Here is an 11,645-nt window from a genome sequence, read left to right on the forward strand (position 1 = left end):
CCACTATGAGTGCCACCCCTTGTTGGACATCGAAAGCCGCATGGACGGGTACTCGCCAACTCGATTGTTCCAAAGCTGGATGCCGGTGCACCCCATCGGCATGTGCAGCTCCTGCTTGCCGTCCTTCTCCCTTTTCTTCTGGAGGTTGATGGCGAAGAAGTACCTCCACAAGTCAAAGTGAGCGTTGATCCCTAGGAATCCTTCACACAGCGCGGCAAATGCCGCCATGTGTTGGATCCTGTAAGGATTGAGATGCTGCAGCTCAATCTTGTAGAAGTGCAACAGCTACCGAAGGAATTTGTGGGCGGGGATCACATGCCCACGCTCATGGAAGTGGGCGAATGACACCACATAGCCATCGGGCGGCGATGGCAAATCCTTATTGCCAGCCTGCAACCACTCCTCAGATGCGGTCCATGCGTGGAGAAGACCGTGATGGATGAGGCCTTCTATGCACTGGAAGGTGATGTCAGAGCGGCACCACGGATCCATCGAAAGCTAGGGCGGATGAAGGCGAGCTCAGTGACGAGGATGTGGGGGCAAGGAACCCTAGCATTGGTGGTGGCGGCGCAATTATAGAGGTGAGGATGCAGGTGTGCGTATGAAACACGGAGGGCTAACCCTTTGGTTTTATAGGGGCAACAGGTGCTTGAAAACCAACTACCCGCGTGGATCTCTAAGCCTGCCACGACCTATCACCCTGTCTCGTCATGGGGCATGCGCACACAACCTCTAGCCTGTCCCCTCGAAAAATGCGCTGGACATTTTGCCTTCTCGAATGGGCCATGACCCGTCACAGGTAAGAGGGATATGGAGCTGAAAATGCTCCTACTGCCCGTCTAGGCCTAGGAGTTTGAAGGTTGGCCCACCGATGGGTTCGACAACCACTCTGGGCAGCCTTAAGAGTGAGGGGTGGAAAGGGATGGGCCCACTAGCGGCTAGTATCCGGGCGCACGGGTGCCATGGGCATCCCAACCCATGTTCGAGTCTCGTCCAGACACAATCCATGGTTTTTCCTCGAAGAAAGGCAGAGAGCCCTCGAGACTAGTCGAACGGACCCGAGAACTATATGGATTGACCGCTGAGAGTCTGGAGTCGGTCACCAGCTGACCCAAGCCAGACCCCCATGAACGAAATGCCAGGGCCCTACTCGGAGTTGCCCATTAACAGCTCATCGAGCACTGTGATTTGTCCATAGAGGAAAATCATGGCACGGCTCTACCCCTCCGTTTTATTGGAAAAACGCTTGAGGGAAGACGATCACAAAGACGAGCCGACCCTCGACTGGACCCCTACTACATGCGGGGGCTCGAGGAAAGTTGTACTCATAAGGAGACCGAACACGTGGTCGCTAAACGATGGTAGATCGATCAGACCCCTATAGTGGTCGGAATTAGGAGAGACCTTTTTTTGACCCACCGAATCTCATGGCTATACCCCCAAGAGGTGCAATCACGATGAAAGGGAATTGCTGTCCCACCAGGACATGCCATGGGCGACAAAAGAGGGCCAAGGCCCTCAGAGTCCTCCTATCCAGAAAAACCTCCGAAGGAGTATTCCACTCCTCCATAGGCTCGGGGGCTACACCCACTGGGTGTGCTCGCGCGCACCCACTGGAGAGTCAAAAAATCCCTCAGGTGATTCTACCTAAATCACCTGGGGGCTCAGGGGCTACTGTTGGGGACCAATACTAGAGTACCCGAAGAGGAGGAGCCAATGGTCATCAACATTGATTCACCCGAGCAGTCACGTGCGTGACTATGGCCTCGCCCGGCCCCCAGGCGCACAACCTTCACCTTACCCGACCACTAGGGGGCGGGTTCTGCCTCGCCTAGGCGGGCTCCGCCTCGCCCGACCTTTGTAGGGCGGGTTCTGCCTCGCCCGACCTCTAGGTCAGGGACTCTGCCTCGCCCGACCTCTGGTGGATGGGTTTTGCCTCCCCGACCTTTGGGTTAGGGGTCCGCCTCGCCCGACCTCTAGGGGGCGGGTTCCGCCTCGCCCAACCCCTGGGTCAGGGGCTTCGCCTCGCCCGACCCCTCAGGCGCAGCTCCTGATGGATGCTTGTATCGCCGCCAACCACTACGTGCCAGAAAGTACAACCTAAGGTCAAACTTCTGGCACCGTGCATGGAGCGGGCACATCTCGACTTGACCCATGCCCGCGACATGTCGCTCCAGGGAATTCACATCACCAACAGTGACGGACGCGTGGTCACTATGCTTCCTACTCTCTATACGGCCGCTGACCAGCACGCTGGTTCACCGCGTCACCCGCCGGGATGGAATGGGATGCCATGACTCGCTGATAACGTTGGGGCGTGGCATCAGCGGTGAATAGGCGGTCGGCGTGAAGCCATCCCTGTTACCATCTGCAGTGTTAGCGGGACCCGCATAAAGGAGGGAAAGGCCCGGTGGTCCTGGAAGCCTTCCTCTCCTTGGCTCTTCTCCCCCTTTCTCTCTGTAACCCGCTCTTCCACTTCGTCTATAAAAGGAGAAGCAGGATGCCCCGTGAAGGGCACAACTGTATACGACTCTACATGGCGGTAGACATAAAAACACACATCCTAACACGTCTTAGCAGCACACTCACACATCAGAGATTTAGGACCTATCCCTCTCTTGCTCATTTGTAACCCCTACTACAAACCTTCAATGCTAGTAACATGAGCAGCTGCGACGACCTGGACGTAGGGACTTTCTGCCCGAACTAGTATAAACCTCATGTCCTCTAAGCACACCATCCGAGCCAGACGCGCAATCTAGAAATTTACTAGTTGGTAGCTCGAAACACCGACAGTATCCGACTTTGTAGATCGGTTCTTTCTCATGAAGACATTTGTTCCTGTCTTCTCCACCCCAATTGCTAGCCCTGAAAAACATATATGCATACGTATCACTTTCATGTTTGATGGAGATGGTGTTCACTATGTCATTGTTTGTGTTAACACAAGATGCAAGGGTATTGCTCTCCTCTCTCTCACCATGAATGTGTAGGTGATGATCCTGCAAAGAAGATTCTAGTCTTGTTCTTGTCAACATTCTCTCCAAGCCATTCAGTCAGTTTCTTGAGAGCTATCTCGAAACCATCTATCATTTCCACTTCGTTTAACCTTGCATCACCATCCTCAAATGAACCATACCTGCCCATACAAAATATGCTCCTTGTATTCATTGCCTTCGAAAACTTCTCTTTGCTTGTATTTAATAAGTTTTGAACTTTTCTTTTTTACATAATGGATAAGTTTTCAACTGTTTCAAAGTGGCAATGTGAAGATGAGGTTGTGTAACCTTACATAACCTTACTTAGATATGAGTAGGAAGTAAAGGAATGAACTTACATAACCTTTTTTTTTACCCAAAAATACAGCTGGGGAGACCGCTGTAAGAGATTTTTATTAATTTTCAAAAAGAGGAAAAAATTGTACAAAGTAAGGAGGGGCTAAAAGAACTAAGCCACACAACCAGCAAGAGGACAGGAGAAACTGCACTCTAGAGAAGCAGAAAGAACTAGGAGAGGGGGTCTAAATAGAGGAGAAAAGCATGTCATTTTTCTTCACTAAGTCTAAAGGCTTGAAGTTTAGCTTCCTCACAAAAGGAGGTTTTCCAAGAGATAAAGGTGGGGCGTCCTCTGTCGAAGATGAAGTTATTTCTCTCCTTCCAAATATGCCACGAGGCAATGATGAAGATCTCCATGAAGAAGGGGTTTTGTGGGGGTATAACCCCAGGTACCCACGGTGATGGACATGGGCCGCACCATCAAGGACGGTCCAGCCCACGACATCAAGACTTATGGCGCACGGCACTGGTCGGCTTACACCGCAAGATATGATTTATTAGGACTCTTACAGATATTGTAATCCTATCATAATACCAAATATGATACTTTCCTTATAACCCTACCCCTAAAGAGCATATAAGGAGGGGCAGGAGTCCCCTAGTCGACATCCCCATACGGACCCTAGGCTTAACCTAAGGCATCTGATCACATACAATATCATACGATTGCCAATACAAACCAACAGACCATAGGAGTAGGGTATTACGTCGTGCTGATGGCCTGAACATGTCTAACTCTTGTGTCTTGTCACCATCTCGCTCCTGATCTTGCTCATCTCTACGACAAATCTATCATCGTGAGATATCCCTCGATGGACTGTCGAGCATCTTTTGTCGATAGTTGACGTGCCAGGTATAAGGTGCGTGCGCTGATCCATGGTGAACTAGATGGATCTCAATATCAACTTGGTACGACGGCAAGCCGGCGACTCGTTGATCACCGTTGCGGGCCGACGTGCTCGCCCGTTGTCGTAGTGAGTAACTCTCGAAGACGATCAAGGCTTCAAGGGCATGACTCGTACACGAGGTACATGCAGGTGCTACGCGGCGGCGGCGGGCACGTCGCATCTGACCACTCCGGTTGCGCTGGACCCGAAAAATCTGGGATCGGCGTACGTAGAGCTCCGAGCTCTCCGATGGTGTCAAATCGATTTGTTCCGTGAGTCGCCAATGCCCGTCACTACGATCGTTTACGTACTGATGCATCAGCACCGTGTCCGATCGTGTACGTGCTACGATCACGAGCTAGCAAGGAGGCCACGAAGGCATGCAGGACATGCACGGCAAGGTTTCGGAATCACGACATGCATGCAATGCTGGGCGATGTTTCCTCGGATCAACAGCAAATAAGGAAGGCATACGTATATGGAAACCGACTACAGAAAGCTAAGGCACTTGCACGCTGTACGCATCCATCAGGCATATTAATACTATGGCAAGTCTTGGAGCTGTACGGCTATCCAAATAGCAAACAAATTAAGGATCAACCGCAGCAACATGCAAGCCCACTACAATATTGGTTGGGCTAGCATGAGCACGTGCTCTGCAGCACAGTACATCTGTCCCTCTGCAGCACAGTACATCTGTCCACTTGGATACTACATCCACTACTCGACTACAACTTTCGATTGCTCGGACTCGACGAACCGGTCAAGGACAAGTTCCAAGTGTTTGGCGGCTGACTGGTTTACTTCGTCAGCAACATCCCGCTCGCCCGTTAATTAAGCTAAGTCACGTTTTAATATTCTTCTAAATATTATCCAATCTTCGTATATTGTTATGATATTTCTCCGAGCTGTTTTCTCCATATTTGTTCTCTAAACGATTTTCGTCCATGTATACCATCTTAAAGATGACATATGTTTTTACCTAAGGCAACTTCCCGAACAGTCATGTTGACGCTCGGATGTTCCCAAAGACGGCCCTGTTTCCGGCTTCTCCCTACACGTGCACGAGCGTCTGCCCTCTGCGTTACGGGTGGTCGGCAGCGGCTCCTTAGCAACGCTTTGTTCTTCCTACACGCACACAGGCCCCGCGCTACGCGTTATGGTTAACAGACTAGCTAGAGCTGGAGACTCAGCTACACACTAACTAGTGGGACGGTTTATATTAAATATAAACACATCTTTAGAATAACATTAAGTGTTCACACCAACTGATCACCAAGCTGCATACGCTATTTTATCACCATTGTTGATTCTTCTCCGGAGTTCATATATTTTCTTTTTACATCATGTACTACTCATTCTACATATTTATTATAGGATCATCATCCGGGTGGTCGCACCACCTGTCCTTCGGACTTCTCCGCCGATCAACTGGTCGGACCGCTAGGTTCATGGACTTCGTTGCCGACCAGTTGGTCGGACTGTTCGGCGCTCACTTCTACTTGGCGCTCACTTCGCCGCCGACCAGTTGGTTGGGGCTGCTCGGTGCTCGATTCTTTACCAACTAACTGGTCGGATTGTCCATCGCTTCATCGTCCGCTATGCTGGGGCTCGTCAGCTAAGCTGGGGACTCCTCGGCGTTTGGATTGTTCGTCGCTTCATCGTCCGCTATGTTGGGGCTCTCCAGCTAAGTTGGGGACTCCTCGGCGTTTGGATTGTTCGTCGCTTCATCGCCAGCTAAGCTGGGGACTCCGCGTTCGGATTCTTCGTGCAAGAGTTGCCAACTAAGGCTGGAGACTCTCTTGGCGGCCGAGTCTTGCTACGTCTCATTGGTGTGCTATCAAGTTGCTCCATGTTGTTCGGATCAGGGTGCTGATCTTGGGCAGCACGTCTGGGGTCTTGATACGCGCATGTCAGATGACGTCGGCAAGCTTTCAGACTTTTTTCTTGGATCCTGCTACAAGATTCATTCTTCATCTTCCAGCAGGCTCGGGAACTAAGTGGCCACACTTCATCTAGCGGTGAATGTAGTGCTCTTTTCTTGATTTGCCCTCCTTATTCATGGAGTCTAAGTGGCTACACTTCTCCTAAGGAGAAATTTTTTTAAATTTTATCTTGAGCCTCTTACATCCTTCTGGCAAGCCTTACTTGGCTAAGTCCGAGGTCTCCTAGCCAGTTAAACTGGTCGGCATTGACTTTCACCGCCCAGGTCACCAGTTAAACTAGTCGGTATTGACTTTCACCGCCAAGGTCACCGGTTAAACTGGTCGACATTGACTTTCACCACCCAGGTCACCAGTTAAACTGGTCGGCTTTGATTTTCACTGCCCAGGTCACCAGTTAAACTGGTCGGCTTTGACTTCCACTGCTCGGATCACTAGTTAAACTGGTCGGCTTCACAACAAACTGGTCGGACTTGTTCAAGACGACGCTGCTCAAAGGATACAAGGCGCTCGAGGACTAGTAGTGGGGGTATAACCCTAGGTACCCACGACGATGGACATGGGCCGCACCATCAAGGACGGTCCAGCCCACGACATCAAGACTTGCGACGCACGGCACTGGTCGACGTACACCGCAAGATATGATTTATTAGGACTCCTACAAATATTGTAATCCTATCATAATACCAAATATGATACTTTCCTTATAACCCTACCCTTCCAGAGCATATAAGGAGGGACAGGGGGTCCCCTAGTGGATATCCCTATACGGATCCTAGGCTTAGCCTAAGGCATCTGATCACACACAATATCATACGATTGTCAATACAAACCAACAGATCATAGGAGTAGGGTAGTACGTCGCGCCGACAGTCCGAATCTGTCTAACTCTTGTGTCTCTGTTGCCTTCTTGTTCTTGATTACGCGCACCTCTGTCGATCAATCTATCTTCGTGGGATACCCCTCGAAGGACTGTCGAGCATCTTTTGTCGATAGGTTTCGAAGCTGTAGCTTTGCTTGCATCATCATTTGGAAAAAAATCACTTGTAAGGTTCCAATGAACAGCAAGAGAACAGGTGGAAAGCCGTCTCTTGTGTTAACACAAACAATTGGTTTTCCAAGAGATAAATGAATATGTAGGAATCTCCAGCAAGCCTAACTGAAAGAACAGCTAAAGAACAGGTGAAAAGTCGTCTCTTCAACATTGTTATTGCATAGGATACAATTGTAGATGTTGCCTTCTAGCTTGTGTTTTTTTCCTTTTGAGAATGATCCTTGTATTTAGCCTATCCATGAGAAGAAGCCAAGCAAAAACTCTGAGTTTGTTGGAACTTACATAACCTTCATCCTCATGTCAGCCTTATGCTTCCTCCACCACACATAAGAATTGAAGATTATGATGTCAGCATCTCTCCAAGCGCTAGCATGCTTCTCAATCCTGTCTGCCCATATGATCTTGTACTCCAACCAGTGGATGGTAGGGCTGTTGCCATTGGACTCCAACAACAGTGGTGACCAGTAGAAGTCTATGGTTGCATTGTATTCCTTTCCACTATCAGTCGACTCTGTGGCGACTTAACGGAGGAGGTGATGGACGATAATATTGCAGTCCTTGATGGAGTACTTGTTGACATACCCATCAAGGTGGCAAAAATAGGAAGATAAAGAAGCTCCTCAATAGGAAGGTACATGCAAAGAAAAAATTGTTCTAATGAAAGGGATATTTTGGAATTGTAGAGGTCTGCGTGACCTTGCTAAACATACTTTTTACATGATGTGGCCGAAGATAATAGACTTGATTTTATAGCTTTATCACAGAAATAGTTTCTCGACTCAGTGTCTGGAAAATTTCTGTGCAGGGGTTGATTTCGTTTGGTATTTGTGGTGTCCTCGGGTTATGTCCAGGGGGATGCTAATGGGAATAAATCAAGATTGTTTCGAAGTAGAAAATATTGTCGATGGTGACTACCATATCCAGTTTGTCTTAAGAAATAAGATAGACGGTTTTTGATGGGCCCTTTTGTCTGTATATGGAGCAGCACAAGAAGAGCACAAAGAGAACTTTTTATCAGACTTAGTACGAGCATGTATCAGCTGCGGGGATCTACCTTTCCTAGTAGGGGGGATTTCACTATAGTTAGGAACCCGTCAGAAAAAAAATTCAAGATATAATACAAAGTGGCCACTTCTCTTCAATGCCATTATTGAAACTTTGAATTTAAGGGAACTAGAGGTGACGGGTAGAAAATTCACATGGGCTAATTATGCTAAAATTCCAACTTATGAAAAGTTAGACCGTATCTTGGTGACAACTGACAGGGAACAAAAATTTAGGCCATTACTTCCAAACAAGAAAAGGAGTGCGCCAAGGGGTTCTGCTATCTCCAATCTTGCTTAATATAGTGGTTGACATGCTGGCAATTCTTATTTCACGAGCAAATGAGGCCTAACAAATCCAAGGAGTGGTTCCGCATTTGGTAGATGAAGGACTCTCAGTCCTTCAGTACGCAGATGACACTATTATCTTTATGGACAATGATCTACAGAGGGCCAAAAACATGAAGCTCCTACTTTGTGCTTTTGAACAACTATCAGGACTTAAGATTAATTTCCATAAGAGTGAATTGTTTTGTTATGGAGCAGCCAAAAATAATCAAAATGAATATGCACAAATTTTTGGGTGTAATGCAGGATCATTCCCATTTAGATACCTAAGAATTGCTATGCACCATAGAAAGCTCGTGAATAAGGATAGGAAACATGTTGAAGAAAGATTTCAAAAGAGATTGAGCGGTTGGAGGAGTAAGATGCCGTCGGTAGGAGGGAGACTGGTTCTCATTAACTCGGTTCTAAGTAGTCTTCCCATGTTCATGATGTCTTTTTTTGAAATATCTAGAGGGGTTTGAAGAAGTTGGATTATTTTAGATCTTGGTTTTTTCGGCAGAGTGATGAACACAAGAAAAAATATAGACTGACAAAGTGAGAGGTAGTATGTACACCTAAAGACCAAGGAGGATTGGGAGTCCTAAATCTAGATGTTCATAATAAGTGCCTCCTAAGCAAGTGGCTTTTCAAATTGTTAAATGGAGATGGGGTTTCGCAACAATTGCTTAAGAATAAATATTTAAGGGATAAAAGTTTGACATAGGTTCAATATATGCCCGGGGACTCAGTTTTGGACTGGCCTCATGAAGGTCAAGGATGAGTTCCTTTCGATGGGTAGGTTTGATCTAGGTGACGGGTCCTAGGTGCGTTTTTGGGAGGATTCGTGGATAACGCCACGCCCATTGAAAACGCTCTGCCGGCACTATACAACATTGTGAGAAAGAAAAGTGCGTATGTTAGGAATGTACTGTCTACAACACCGTTAAATGTAGCTTTCAGGAGACCTCTGATGGGGGTTAATTTGCAAGCGTGGCACAATGTGGTGGCCATGGTTGCAGATGTACATCTAAGAAACCAAAGAGATTGCTTTGTGTAGGGGATGCATCAGAATGAGTTGTTCTCAGTCAATTCCATGTACATAGCTTTGTTAGGTGTACAGGCTTTATCATATAACACTTTAATTTGGAAACTTAAACTACCTCTCAAAATTAAAGTCTTTATGTGGTACTTGTACAAGGATGTAATTTTAACGAAAGATAATTTAGCTAGGCGGCAGTGGCAAGGAGATAGGAAGTGTTGTTTTTGTTCCTCCAACGAGTCCATACAACATCTATTCTTTGACTGTTATTATGCTAAATTCTTGTGGAGAATTGTTCATGTTTCTTTTAACCTAAAACCTCCAAATAGTGTACACAATTTGTTTACAAGTTGGTTGGAAGGGTTAAACAGGAAAATAAAATCTCAAATTCTTGTGGGTGCAAGTGCTATTTGCTGGGCGCTTTGGTTAACCCAGAATGGTATTGTGTTTGACAAGGCCCCAGCACCATCCTATTTGCAAGTTATCTTCAAGGGGACTTATTGGACCAAGTACTGGTCCCTACTTCAGAAGGAGGAGGATCGCCATACGATGAAGATGGGTTGCAGAACTATTGAGACAGCCACGATGGAGGTGTTCGCAAGACACGGCTGAAGTTTTAGCAACAGAATTGCTCTTTAGTTTTTCCTTCTAAAAACTTTGTTGTCTTTATGGCTCAAAACTTTGTTTTTGAGATTCCCTGGACCATTTTATGCCTGTTTGTAATAATGAACAACCATATGCATTAGTCGATGCAGAAACTGGGATATTAATATATTCCCTTTTATAAAAATGATAAATTAATAGTGTTTTATAATATGCTAATCGAAATTGTTGATTTCTGTAACCTGTAGGTTTATCAAGGAAAACATACTGATGCCTTGAAGGAAAGGAGTGAGCCATTGATGCTGTGCATCTTGTGCCTAGCATCAGGTATAGAGGACTCCACCATGCACACCAGGGAAGCCCATTGGTTCCTATTGAGAGAGTCACCCACGAACTCCAACCTCTTGTTCCTCAGTTTTTCAAGTAGCCTGATGGCATCAAATCTGTTCAAACCCAAATCCAGGTGATGTGTCATAAATACCATGCATCATATCCTTTTTTTTCAAAACTTTGGACGCACTCTTTAATTTGGTCAACGACTGGATTTTATGCTTGATTTGATCCCCTTTCTAGCTTTCCAGGGTTACCAAATGTAATTAATCATAAAATAAGAAGAGATGTAGTTTTCCTCGTCTTTGGTATTTCACTGCCAATTAGTATCCTTATGTGATGGCCAGCTAAAGTATGTTCATGGCAGTTGGTTTCTGGTTGGCCACCCAGCTATCCACCGCAATTAGATAAAACTTCCAATCTTAACTAGCACAGATTTTTTTTGAAAGAAATAACCATTACAGATTTTTTCCCTCTGCAATACTATCCTTTGTTTTCTGTTCCAGTTATAGAGCATCTGAATGTTTCTCTGCTTCAACAAAAAAAAAAGGTTACTATTTAAAAATCCTGACACTGACACAGCTTCTCTAGTTCTGCAACTTTATATTTGGTGGAACTTTTGGATTTAGAAGAACAAAATTGAGCTACAAATACTCCAACTCTACTAGGAAAGTTTATGATTATCATACCTTGGAAGGTCGCATCCATGAGGCTGCCATCTCCACTGCTGGTACATGACATCCTTCCTGCCATATTTGTCACAAGCAACCTCGGGGAACATGAAGGTGCACTTGAGTCCAGAGTACAATGGCTGGGACACGTTGTCGTAGACCCACCGTCCTGTGGACCAATTGCACTCCTCCCTGCCGGCGTCTGGGACTGGGAGCTTTCCTCTCAGTTGTTCATGGTGCTAAGCTGCCATCTTGGCCTGCATTTCTTGGTGTTCATGCTTGACCCCGATTGCCACATGTACTTCCTGGCCTTTGTAGAACAAGATGATGAAGCTGACAATGACAGAGAAGGCGATTAGGGTGTTGATGACGCCTCTCCTCAGTACTCCAACTTGAGAATTGAGATTCGTCAT

At 46.6% G+C, this 11,645-nt stretch overlaps 1 pseudogene; it reads right to left on the minus strand.

The window, feature by feature from the left end:
- The window catches only part of LOC136506840 (xylan O-acetyltransferase 12-like), a 35,385-nt pseudogene extending 23,740 nt beyond the window's left edge, over nucleotides 1–11,645 (minus strand).

The sequence above is a fragment of the Miscanthus floridulus genome, chromosome 15, assembly GCF_019320115.1.
Source record: "Miscanthus floridulus cultivar M001 chromosome 15, ASM1932011v1, whole genome shotgun sequence".
Taxonomy (NCBI): domain Eukaryota; kingdom Viridiplantae; phylum Streptophyta; class Magnoliopsida; order Poales; family Poaceae; genus Miscanthus; species Miscanthus floridulus.